The sequence below is a fragment of the Acanthochromis polyacanthus genome, chromosome 2, assembly GCF_021347895.1.
Source record: "Acanthochromis polyacanthus isolate Apoly-LR-REF ecotype Palm Island chromosome 2, KAUST_Apoly_ChrSc, whole genome shotgun sequence".
Lineage (NCBI taxonomy): Eukaryota > Metazoa > Chordata > Actinopteri > Pomacentridae > Acanthochromis > Acanthochromis polyacanthus.
Window position 1 is genome coordinate 10,715,165 of NC_067114.1, and position 13,699 is coordinate 10,728,863.

Here is a 13,699-nt window from a genome sequence, read left to right on the forward strand (position 1 = left end):
GAGAGGCCGAAACCAAAGCAGTGATACAAATGGAGAAACTGTTGAACCAAATGAGGTAGAAAACATTTGTTTAAAAACACAGGTAAAATGGGTAGTTACTTGTGTTTCTATTTTCCATATGGAGAGAAAAAGACATCTATGATATGACATCTTCTTGAATAATGTACTTTTGAATGGGGCATATTTACCTTTAAAAATATTCATCCATTCATATTCTGAACAAAACACACTGAAAACATTATTAACTTCCTCTCAGTGTGATTTTCAGACTCATTGTGGATGCAGTGAAGTGTCCATGGAGAAGGTTAAAGAGATTAGATTGATTATCAAATAATAAATCAGCCAGTGATTTAGACTTACAGGAGTTGTGTTTGTTGATGTTTGGACTCAGTCTCCCAGTCATCTTATCACATGCCATTTGCATGTTTTTTGATCTATCAAAGTCCTTTGATGTAATAACTCTCCTCTCAGCATTAAAAGATATTTCTGTGTACCTGCAGACCACTAACAGGAATCATTCCACAGTTTAGGGGGAAAAAAAGTTTGGTCCTATTTGGATGGAGTTAAATTTCCTGGATGCATGGAGCTCTGGGTAATTTGTTTGTTTTTAATTAAAATCTAATGTAGCTTTCTCAGGGCCTGGCAACTCTGCAGCTCTGCCCAGTGACTGGGGGATATTTAATAAGCTGCAGTGCTGAAAGTTGTTTCATTAGGTGTGAAAAGGGCTGATAACTCAATAGCCAACAGCCAAACATCCTCTCTGTGTCGGTTTCCTGCCTCTTTAATCTGTTTTTCATTCTGCCTGGCATGCTGTAGCAGTAAAGGGGACTTCACAAAAAGGAAAAGACATTCATCACCATCGGGCCTCCAACAAACCGGGGTGACAGAGTGAGCCAGCCAGTTTGGCTGAGAAAGGAGATGATCAGACTGCAGAGCACGGCGGCTACAGCACCGCGTGTGAACTGAAGATTGCATGTGCATTTATGTACTTTCTGCGCATCTGAAAATGTATTCATAAGAGTAGAATCAATAATTGTTTCAGGTGTGAGTCGATGACACAAATCCCCTATAGCCTTCAGCAACATTTTCCGCCCGTTTATTTTTCTGTTATTTATTCTGTCTTAATTTTTGCGTTCCAACATGACTGACAGGTACCAACATGTGCATGCAGTCCGTTGATTCATGAATATTTAAAGGTATTCAGTGGGGAGACAGAGGTACTGTACTCGTCATGATCAATCATATTTTAGAGCAGATTGTTTTTGCTATTATTTTGACATTATCACTGCATTGTCCTGGTGACATCTGCAGTTATTATGTATTTGTAATATGAATAAGTATCATGTGGGACATATCTATGGTGGGAAAAAAAGTTCAATGTTGTGCAACCCAAGATCAGTGCAATCAAATAAAGGAAATACATTTAGCAACACACCGAGGAACAACATAACAAGAAAATACTATCAGTTAGAAACATTTTAAGTTGTACGGGGGGGAAAATGGAACTAAAACATGCAGAACATGCAAAAGCTGAGCAACATGCTATTAATTCACAAAAGTCAAAAAGTGAATATTTTGCCAATATGTGCAATAACATGGAAGTTCATGTTATCACTATGTCAAAATACTGCTAGTTAATTCTTCAGTATCAACATCCAACTGAAATAAATGCAAATTCTAACCATGTTTCCAGAAAACTGGCTAAAAAAATGCAAATTATTGCACCATTTTTACCCACTGATTACTAGGAATTGGGACTAGTCAAATCTCTGAAGTATAACATTTACGTCTGTTTTATGCATTAATTTGGAGAAGGCTGCAGCCTCCTGTAGATTGGTAGTATTCAGTCTCTTAGTGTAGTTTTTCCGTAGACAAAGTCACATGTTTTGTGTTGTAATTGTTTGCTCAGAATTTTTCTAATGCTTCCACCCATGTCAGGTTTTTTTTTATTAATTTTTTAAAAATCTATTCTCAAATTGAAAAATCCCATGGATAAAAACTGACTCAGTAACACATCAATTCTGAAAGAAATTTGACGTTGTGTTGCATTGCAAGTGCCCAGATACCCAAATGGCCAACAGCCTGACCAGCCACAATTTGAAAGAGGTGTTATTTTCTCATCTGTTTTAAGTCTATCCACTACCCTCTGAAACACCAGAATTCAGATCACACCAGATGCCAATAGCTTATTATTCACTCTTACAATCCTCTTGATTATGTTTTTCTTGAGAAACCTGCCAATTAATCAGAATTTCTAATGTATACACTTGTGTGACATTGAGTAGTTTGATCCGAATTTCCTATTCCCAACTAATATTTGACATAAGTATTCCAGCCAACATTGCAAACATTTACAGATTTGCAATCTTATCTTTTTGGACTTACCTGACCCGTATTATTATTCTGAACATGTCGTGCATTAGTTTTGTCGGTGCAAAGTGCTAACAAATAATAGTTTTATTTAAAAAAAAATCCAGAACATGCAGGCATCAAATGTGTCTGTTTCAAACACAGGAGCTGCATCCCTCCGTGTTCCAGAGCTGCTTGGCCATAATGTTCTGGGCATTTAATTAATGCAACAAAAAAAAAAAAAAAAAATCTACCATAAGGGTTTTCTCCCTCTACCTGAAAAATGTGGCAGGCCAAGTATCTTGCAGCCTCCCTTTTTTATGCTGAATGGATAACGCAACCCCTAATTTGCTGAGATCTGTGGCATACTTGAGTGCCCCCCCCCTCACTCCTTCAGGGAGGACTTCTGAGGCTCTTACAGTAATAAGGCGACAAGTATGCCTTCACGTGTTGAACTACATCAAGCCCACTAATCCTTGTGGAGTGAAGCCGCCCACTGATTTAGATTGTCATTATGTGTTTCATAAACGTTCCACTCTGAGGTTTTATATTCAAAAAATCCGGAGAGGTGGAGGTGGAATAGGCGGTGTAAATGGTCCTTTCATTACCATCCGTCCCTCTGTATGCACAGTTTAAACAGGGCAACATAGATGTGCTCGCTCAATGGCTCTTTTCCACCTGAGATGAAAGGCTATTTACATCCAGCGATGATGATGGCTGTGGGAGCTGGCATCGTTTCCAGGCGACTGGGTTTCCCTGCTCGCCATCATTTGACAGGCTTTAAGGAGCATACTGTTAGAGCTCTGCAGACATTGTGACCATCACGCCTAATTGACCAGTGGGGCTGTGCCTTAAGTGAAACAGAAGTATAACAACTGAAGAAATGAATCTCTTCCTCCGCAGATGGATGTGACAGTACAGACAAATCACAGGTCACTACTTTAGATGTGTGAAGTCGTATAATAGTCGAATTTGAGATACAGTGAGCTCCATTTTTAAATGTGGAAAACCTCAGGAAAGAGGACCGTATGAATGACTACAGAGCCAGAAGGAAAGTTTTTTTTATTTTCTGGTCTTGCTCATTTTTATTTCATGCAGCGCTGATAAGTTGATCGCTGATAAGTGTTATTCATTACAATGAGTAAGCCAATTAAAAAGAGAGTTTTATCTAATTTGATAGTTAGACATAATTTGCAAGAGTTTAGACTGAAAACTCTCAGTTAATAGTATGGTTTAATTTAATTTTACACTTTTTTTTCAGCAGTATTGGATTAAAAGGATTGAAACTTTGTCTTCCAATTGCAAAACTCTATTGGGCTATTTAATTAGCCATTTTTGCTGCTGAGACATGTGCATAAAGCGAAATCCCATATCCCATATCCCAGAAAATAAATGAATAATTAAAATAAATGTATGCTTAAAGGCAATTAAAGCAGTAACTACTTTAGCAGCTACATTAGTACCACTTGTCCTGAAAAGTGGCTGCGAGGAGAGTAAATGTGCACATGCCGGTACTGACTTGTGGTCTTGAAGGTGGAAAATGGCTCCACAGTAAACTTGAAGTAAGAAAATGGAGCAAGTGAAGCAGGTTCTTCCATTTTTCATGAATAAGGTCACTTATCAGTGAATGTAATGTCACCAAGTTCTCTTCATCAATTCAATAACAGTGTGAAAGTGAAAAAAAAATAGTTGGGTCATTTCTTTGTAATACACCCCTGGGCTTTTTATTATGACTTCATTTCCCGTTGTAATATTGGAACGTCTCTATAATTGTAAAAGTGTAATAGACTCTAATATAATTTCATTTTGAACCCTGAATGGTCTATGCCATCTCTGCTCAATTTGAGTAGAATAATGATTTTTAATGTCCACACATGGCTTCCTGTGACCTTATTCAATCTCTGGGCTGATCAGGAAATATATTGATTCAATTACAGTGCTGATGACAAGCGAACAGAGGAGAGGAGGGAAAAAAGGTCAGCATATATTTGAAAATGTAAATCTTAACAATGTCTTTTGGGTTTGCTGAAAAAAGCCATTATCAAATGCCATTTGGCTCCTGTGGCATGTAGCCCTCTGCCTTTTTCTCCCACACCAATGGGAATAGTAAGAATATTTAGGATATCCATAGTGGATTTTTCCTTTGTCAGCGTGTGAGTTATATTCCAAGCATGCGCCTCTATTTTGCTATTTGCTGTGATTGTGTGGAATATAATGGTTCACATTATTTCTTGAGCATTACATGTCCACAACTGGCCTTTCGGAGACTTCCTAATGACCTTGAGGTAATGACTTTACAGTGCTTTTGTATATACCACACAGCTCTTTTGCTGCATAAGCCGCTCTATAAGTAAATTAGCCTTTCTGCGCTCAAACATTGAACAAAGCTCTCAAATTCATTTCTTCTCAAATTACATGCACACCACACCAGGCTCTACTAATTATTTGTTTGGTCATTAAAAACTCATTAAATTTAAACTGTTCATTTGCATACCACTGTGTGTTGCATCGTAAATTATTAATTGAAGATAAATAAATGAATTCAATTAGAAAAATAAGTAATGTAACATATGCGCCAGCAGAGATCTCATGTTTGTCTTTCCTTTGACATTGAGGTTTTACTTTGGATAAACACTGTGCTTCTCCAATTGTTTTAACAAAGAGGAGCCTCGTTAAAAGGCAATGACTCCACAAAACGTGAGACCCAGAAAGCAGATTCGAGGTGCTGCCGATGAGTGCGGATCACAGCTGCAAGATGAACATACTGGTACATTTTAAGTGGGAAATATTTTCCACTCTTCTGTTTTACATTTCACTGATTAACTCCCTCCCCTCCCCTGCTGTCACTGTTTGGCTTTGATGAATTTGAATAAATTGACTTTTTCTCTTGCTGACAAATATTTAAGCAAACCAGCCAAAGAAAGGCAATTTTCCTTAACCCAACTCATTACCTCACATCTGTATGTGTTTTGTGGTTGGATCATCTTGTCTCAGGGCTGGGATAATTCTCCATCTCATTGCAAACAATTAGTCTGAAACCCAACTCTCATGCTTTTACTTTTTAACTTTGTGTTTTTCCCCTCCTATAGCTGCAGCTGTTGCTGTCCGTGCGGCTCTTGTTGTTTCACTTACTTTATATGTCCACTATTTTTCAGTTCCAGGGATTGGTAAATGTTCACCCTTTTTCAAATCACTTCATTAATTAAATGGGATTGGGAAAGGTTCTGAGCTAATGGATTAGACTGGGGCTGGCTGGTTCAGGCCTTTTACCAGAGGTCACATTTCATTTGCTGCCTATGTCAAGCGACCAGCAGCAGGGCCTCAGAGGCAATCTAATCAATGTCTGCGTGCCGTAGCCCTTGAATGAATCCATTAAAGTTATGTGGATGCATCCTGCTCGGAGAAAAAAAAAGTCTCCTGATACCTCTGATAGAAATTAGCCATGAATTAGGAGAGAGGCTGGGCTCATTCTGGATTCCAGCCAAAGCAGAATTAATAGGCCATCAGAGCCTCTTGTGTGTTAAATCCCATTTGTTCGCCCATGGTTTATGAAAGCGCCTCCTCCGTTGCTCCAGGCTTGGTGTGAGACCCCTGAACACCCACCACAAAACTTCACTCATTAAATACATTTCTGGGAGGAGACGAGGCAGGGAGGACTGCGTATCGGGGACGGAGCTGCAATTTAGGTCTGTGCTGCTGGAGACGATCATTCTGAGGGGCTGGACGGAGCCACGGTTGTGATTGCATTTGGGGTTTTGATGGACTTAGTCTGTGGCCAGGAATGGAGCTAAGAGGACTTTAGCAGGACACTGGGGGGACGACAGTCATGTGGGCCTCTTCAGAACCAACTTTATCTCAGCAGTGTCCACTAATCCCACAAATTGATCCTCAGTGTTTCTGTGTTTAAGTGGAGGAAAAGCTCTGACCAAATCTCTTTGGAAAAGAGCGTCTGAAATGCCTAAACCTATCAGAGGGAGAGGTTTCACCCCTGCAATTTTTCAAGCACTTTGTGGCACGCAATCATTATTTTCTGTATGCCTGAAAACACGCAGCATCATATGCGATAATTACTGGACATATACTTTACTTAAAGTGAAACAGCTTTTGGCATGTCTGACTCACAAAGTCAAGAAGTCAGAGCTCGGAGTTTGTTGCTCAGAACAAACTATGTTCTTCTGTAGGATTTTCTTCATCATGCTATCTCTTACTTTCTGATTTTTTAGCTTCTGTTGGACCAGTTAATCAACATTATAACAATTCTGCTTATTACAATTACTTTGAAATCAGTGTTAAACACAAATGAATACATTTTTGTAGCAAATAGCCAAATTCCTGTGTTGATCTCCTGCAAGCCCTTTTGAACACTTAAAGGTCTGTGATGTTAGAAATAATCTGCTAAATGAATGGAATGTAATTGATTGTTTGCTTACCCCCTCCCCCAAACAGCAAACGCCCAATCACAGCTTAGCAACCATAACCAGGCACAGCTGCCATGTTGAAAGAGGTTTGGCACCCTCAGCATGTCGAATGTGTGTGCAAGGGGCATAAGAATGATATTCAGTCTTTAAAGACTTGGGAGGATGGGGTCTTTTTTTTCAGCGATTTAAAAGCCGCACACACAACAGCAAAAGTCTGAGGGATGGATGTGTCTGCTTTAAAGGAAGCTGCAAATATTACCTGGTGTTGCTAAGTGTAGCTTAGTGTAGTATTAACCAAATATTAGAGCTCTTCCAAGTCCAATTCCAAGTCTAATTGTTAAAGATGTCCAAGAGGCCATGTTTTAACGGCACATCCAGCGTGTTATATTTGTCTTTAGACCTGGATGCTCTTAAATTCTGAAGGAAGCGTTGGTAGTTTTATGCTGCTGTTCAGTAAATTACTATTAATAATAAGTTTATGCTCCAGCAGCTCCAACCTGAAACAGTATTAATGTTAAAGTGAAAACATGCTGTTTAGATTGACAAACAATAGCTAAGGAAATAACAGGACGGTTTTAGATCGAAATAACAAAGTCCTCTCCTGTTTGTCCATACGTCATTTCCAATACTCTAACTAACTACTTGTCGTATAAGAACAGCGATGTTTCTTCATCTAGCATTGACCTCACTTTTATCTTTTAAGCTGATTTATTTCTTTTTATATCAAATGCATAGCTATTAAAGGCCCCCTCTGGTGAAAATCAAGGTTTTTACCTTTTTAATTTGTCCATTTGATGTTTTTATATAGCAGAGGACATATGTCATGGGCAAAATCAGCAGTGAAAGCCATGGCTGAGTATTTCTACCTTGAAACTGCAGTGTACTGATGACCACCTCAAAAGCACAGGTTTAGACTTCTGTGGATTTCTACATATCAAAACCTAAAGGTCCAAATCCAGAGTAGGGCTTTTGTCTTCGGAACCTTTTACAGTTTTAACATTTATGGCTGAAAACCTAAATATTGCAACGTGCCATTTTGTCTCCGAACAGTTTTACTTTGTAGAAACAGAGTGGTAAGTGAGCTGGTGAGCTTCAGCTGCAGAGATTACTTTCACAGGAAAAAAACTTCTAACTATGCAACTTTGATATACAGAAATGAGTTTTTAGGTGTTAACTCAATATATATAATTTAAATGCAATTAAGACCTGTTATAAATGAATCAATTGGAAACTTAAAAAAAAAAAAGAAGTAAGCCAGAGAGGACATTTTCAACCAATTCTTAGTGCTGATGTTGGATCAGTTAGGTAGTTAGCGAGAAATAAAATCTATTAGTTGCAACTGTCACATTCATCTGTTTATGTCTTCTGAATAAATGTGAATTTTGAGAGACAAATGACTGTTGCCATTGTATGCATGCGTACAATACAAGAATGAGAAGCAAACTAATGGGAGAAGTTATCTGTTAGTAAAATGTGCTCAGCGTAATTTATATCACGGCAAGGAACTCTGTGCAAACCATACTTTTTCTGAAAAAATATGTTTAAGAATATGTCAAAAGTTGCAAACTTGGATGTTTTATACTGAAAATTTAGAGTCAGAAAAACAGAATGCGGGCAGCAGAAAACATGAACTTTTCTTCAGGCCTCATTTAAACCGCTGTATGCAACAAAAACATACCGGCTCACCTTGACAAAGCGCCGGTAACCTCCAAATGAACCGGTCCCATACAAATCAAGCAGCCAACCAAAATAACACAGAGATGTGCAACCCAGAGGGGAGGCCTCAAACTGCTGCTGCACAGAGAAGTTTGCATACTGAATCCACTGGAGAGCCATTACAGCTCAACCGTTCTCTTCACTGCACTGATAAACAACGATTCCCAGAGTCCCTTAGTCCTCCATTGTCCAAATTTACATGAGGTTTGGGGGCTTCAGCACATGTGAGCGATAGAGGTCAGAGCAAGTCTGTATTCACAAACACACGCAACACAAGGAGAATAATAACTTTCCCTACAATACCACTTTGTGAAAAATTCAACAGCGAACTTCTCAAAAGCTTGAACGCACACCTGAACGTACACATTTTGTATTGATATCTGTGAACACATGAATGAAACGCGCACATTGTAGGTTCACATGCACATTCACACCAACGCGGCTATTTTCATGCTGTTATAGACACACTATATGTAAATGAGATCTAAAATGGCTCTCATGCTTGCCCTCTTCCTCCGGTGCCAGAGTCACGCATCATTGTCAGCAGCCAGCAAAACAAGATGAAATAAAATTCTAAGCCGTCCTGGCAGTCAAGGACACCATTCCCTCACCGTAATAGCCTGTATCGCCTAGCCACTCCATGTGTAGCTTTTCTTCATTGCTCTGGGCTTTTATTCCTGGCAATAAGCTCTTTATCACTCCTCAACACAATTCATTTAAAACCACCGTCAAGAAGCAATCAAACCTTAAGTAAGAGGATTCAAAGTCAGTGTGTTATTGTTAAGCAAAGTAGCATTACTTCATTTCCATAATGCACCCAGACAGAGATGCCAAATAGGTAATAATAAAGAACAGTATGCAGGAAAATAAACAGTTAATTTTTTTTTTGGATCCCTAAATTTAAATGCAATACTTTATCCGCCCGTTTTGTTTCCCCCTTTTTCTTCTTTCTTGCGATTGCCTCCTTTTCTGCCTCCAGAATGACATTATGTTTGGGTTAGTTGTCTTACTGCCTTGGACACCTATGATTTAGCAATTCTTGACATATCCATTACACCTCACAGATTGGCTGTTCTCCGTTCCCTGTGTCTCGGAAACCTATAGAAATGACATGTACCCTTCCATTTTTTTCTCAGATGTCCTCGATTCACAGGTGGTGCATTTAGGAAGAAGTGGATTCTAATTTCAGGAGTGTTCCCTTACTATTAACTATAGCTACGGGAGGGACATCAATCTTGACAAGGTCTTTTTGAACCATGTCTAAAAATGCAATACCATTGTGTATTTTTCACCTGCTCTCCTCAGCCTGACCGTCGATGGGCATTTCGACTGCTGGTATTATGATTTACTATCTGCATTATTTTTGTCTCTATAGCAGCGTTTGGAAAATCATTCACATGTCAACATTACGTGTCTTTTATATGTTGATTGCTGCGGTAGAATAACTCCTCTCTTCTCCTCCAGAGCACAAAGCCAATCAGTTTTATAACAGGTGCAATAGTAGATGGAATCAATGTCATCATCACCACAATCATCTTCATCGTCCCAGCAGTGTTTGCTTTACTGTGAGCCTCAGCTTCCACCTCCAGCACCTCAGGCCTCTTTCACCGATGTTTACTTGCGGATCTTCATCCTCACATATTTGCAGTTCGATCGAATCTTAATTTTTACATTCCGGACTGTCGACATTAATTGATCCAGTGCAAGGCGAAGTTCATCAGGCGACTAGAGCATCAACCTGTGAATGGATTCTGTAAAAACCACATGGACAAAAGGTCACAATGTGCCCCGGTATCAATCAAGTATCCATATTAATTAAACTATGATTTCCAATACAACTAAATTTTCCTTCTTTTGACGTTCTGGGGTGAGTGAGAAGTCAATATTTAAATTTAACGCAGTGATTTTGTAGCAAAACAAATCTTTTTTTCGTAAAATTTCTCATTAGGCATTACTGCCTCAAGTTTTAACCCCTTGACGCCTATTGTCGCAAATTCGCAACATAGTACTTTCATTCAGACTGCAGCCGAGACAGCGTATCCATTCCCCCAGTGCCGGTTTGTGCGTATTCAATATGTACCTCGGAACCTTTTACAAGCACTGGTTTCTCGTAGGACCGGTCGGAGTGGAACCTAATTATTTTTTATCTGTTTTATATGTAGTAGATAAATTAACAATCTCCACTTATTTTAGCATCAGCTGGAAAGCAAAAATGCACAAAGTTTTTTTATTTAATTGTAAATAAATTCAGGCATTAAGGGGTTAAACCATCAATTTAACATCTTGTTGGTTTCCATTTGTTCAGAGGTGGAACAAGTATTACAGTGTAGACATATTGAATTGCATTGTATTAGCATCAAAATATACTTGAGAAGTACTCATTATGCAGAATTTCATTATTCAAAGCCATGTTTATTTTTTAATTATAATTGCTGATGTAGTGTAGTAGCTGGTTTAGATAATGTAAGTACTTTACATAGTTTATCTTCTCAGGAAAGGATCAATAAAGGTTTATTCTAACCTAAAATATTACATCATGCTTTATTTGCGAATTATGTTGTGTATCATGAAACTATATCTGGAAAGCGACTAGTATGTCATAAATCTAGCGGAGTAAAAAGTACAGGATTTGCTTCTAGTGAAATGGAAGTATAAAGAAGCAGAAACTGGAAATACTCAAGTGCAGTACTTGAGTAAAAGTGCTTTAAATTTAAATAAGATATAATGGGGCCACCCCTCACAAACACATTTTGCAAAAGTATTTAGTTACACGTCATTATCAAATAGCCCAATAAGTGGTGGTGTTTGTTCAACATGGTTCAAAGTGTGATGGTTTAATTCCATGTCCACTGTCCCCTCCCTCCAGTGCTTTCTAGTTATTACACCAACTTCATCACCAGGGAGATTAAAGCTAATGCCTAAAGGAGCGCAGCCCAAAATTGAAAAGAATTAACTGTAATTAGCATGCTAACAAATGGCTAATATGATGGCAATTGTTATATTTTTATTATATGACCTGTAATCTTACTCTGGAGAACCTCATTTAAAAATTATGGAGAAATGAAACTGAAGGTGATTTTAGGACAACTCATTTCAATTTGCTCAAGTCCTATATATCAAGTGAATGCAGCGCAAATTAAAAAAAAAAAAAAAAAACAGGATTGTTCTCTCACAGCTCTGCACTGTTCTCACCATGGTCTTTACCTTTTATGTCGCATCCTTTAGCAAATGTGACACAACACCTAACGATAGGCAAGCCCACATCAAGCTCAGCATCATTACACCAACACCACAGCCACAGCAGGCAGTACAGCACATAAAAGACCCCACTAACTGTTCCTTCAGCCTGTAAACTCAGCTAATTAACAGTAGCTTCATGCTTTTTGTACATTGCCAGCTCTGTGTGTTTCTTCAAGGCCACAGGATGTAAGCCGTGCAACAATCTGCAAGCCAATTGTCACAGGCAGAAAAAGTGAGACGGGTAGTAGTGAGCAGGGATTTATTGGCTCTGATAGTTATTGGATGGAGCATTTTTTTTTCTGCTTTTCTCACCTTCTGCTCGCTTTGGTTGCTGCCCTCACTAGTGTCTTTCCTCACTGACAGTAATGAAAATAATAATAATGATAAGAATAGCATCACTTCAATCTCACTTTCAGTGATTACATTGTTCCACCCGTTTCCGTTTCTCCTTAAATTATATTTAACTTCATCTGCTGTGGTCTGCAAACAGGATTACTGGTACTTATCTGAAATGAAAGTGCATTTTTAACGCAGTTTAATAACGAGAGTGGAAAATCCAGTCCATAGCAATAAAGCTGAAACTAATTCATTTCAATGGCTGTCGGCACAGAGTGTTTCAATTCTTCCTTACATGCCCATTCCCACTCTTAAAAACTGTAAAAGAAAGGAGGCAGAAGGCCATTCGTGTAATCTGCTGCTGCCTGACATGAGCATGGTGATCACAGAAACACTGAGGAATCTTCATCCTGCTTTTAAGAGCCTCTTCAAAGAGCCACTAAAAGGCCAACTTAAAAGCAACCAAGATCATCAAACTCTGCAACTTTTCTTAAGAGTCTTGAGCACAGTGGAGGGTGCAGGGGTGGACTGGTAGGATGGTGGAGAGAGAAACTGCCGCACGTCCTCATGCATCTAAAGTGGTCAGCAGTTTGAACCTGTCCGTGCCTCCTGTTCCATTATGGAATAGTAACACAGGAGCCTGTTTGTTCGCCAAACACAATTAACAAGGTTTCTGCTGCACATCAATACTGCTATTTGCATAGGGTATTGATCTGAAGTCCTTATAATCACAAAATGTTAATTGCACCAATTAATTCTCAATCTGTTTGTGCCCTTGTCTGGCCGCCTTGAGCCCTGAAGGTCAGTGTGAAAATGAACTGCTCTTTGATTCTCCTCCAGGAAAAGATTTTTCCCAAGACAACACAGTTTGCTACTCTGAAATCAAAAGGCCCTACCATCCTTTATCATTATTATCATTCCATGTGAGTAGCAGCTAATGGGTTTGAAATCTTGTGATCTGATTTGTCCTTTTAAACAAGGTTTTTCTTGTCTCGTTCATTAACCAGGGCTGCCTCCACTTCTCTGCAGAGCCGTGGCTATTTACACCTCAAAGACACAGTATCCCCCTTCATATTGACTAATAAGTCATTTTCTGAGACAATGCCTTGCCCATTTGATTCATAGCCCGTACACATTGTGTGTGAGTTTCCCTCTGTCTCTGGTCCTGCTGCTACACCATGTTATTACATGCTGAAGCATGACCTCCTGCTTTATTGTCTGTTTGAGATGATCAGAATAATAAGTCAGAGCTGTCTATTCGCTGCTCTTCTGTCTGTGATATGTAGGTAGGCCTGCTTCCTTTGTTGTGTGCTACAATCGTATTTTTTATCCAAACATGACACCACATATATTGCAGTAGCCTGAAGAATCATTGCAGTGGATGTGTATTTTATATGTACATGTGGCACAGATAAACAAATAGAAATAATAATCCCTATAAATGAATAAATATCCACCCACTGTGATTTCTTTAAGTGATAAGAACAAATTATATTTTTGCACCGGCTCTATTTACCACTATTGATTGGAGTCTGCGTTAATTGCTTTTCCCTCTATCTTGATATGGTCAACAACAGGAACGCAATTATAGGTTTTGCAACGTGTTTCACTCTGCGATATCTGTACATAACAGTGCACAA

The 13,699-nt window shown here is 38.9% G+C and overlaps 1 protein-coding gene across 2 annotated transcripts in view; it reads right to left on the reverse strand.

Annotated features, from left to right (window-relative positions):
* stk33 (serine/threonine kinase 33) overlaps positions 1-13,699 on the reverse strand; it is a 121,084-nt gene that overhangs the window by 73,023 nt on the left and 34,362 nt on the right. The window lies entirely within an intron of this gene.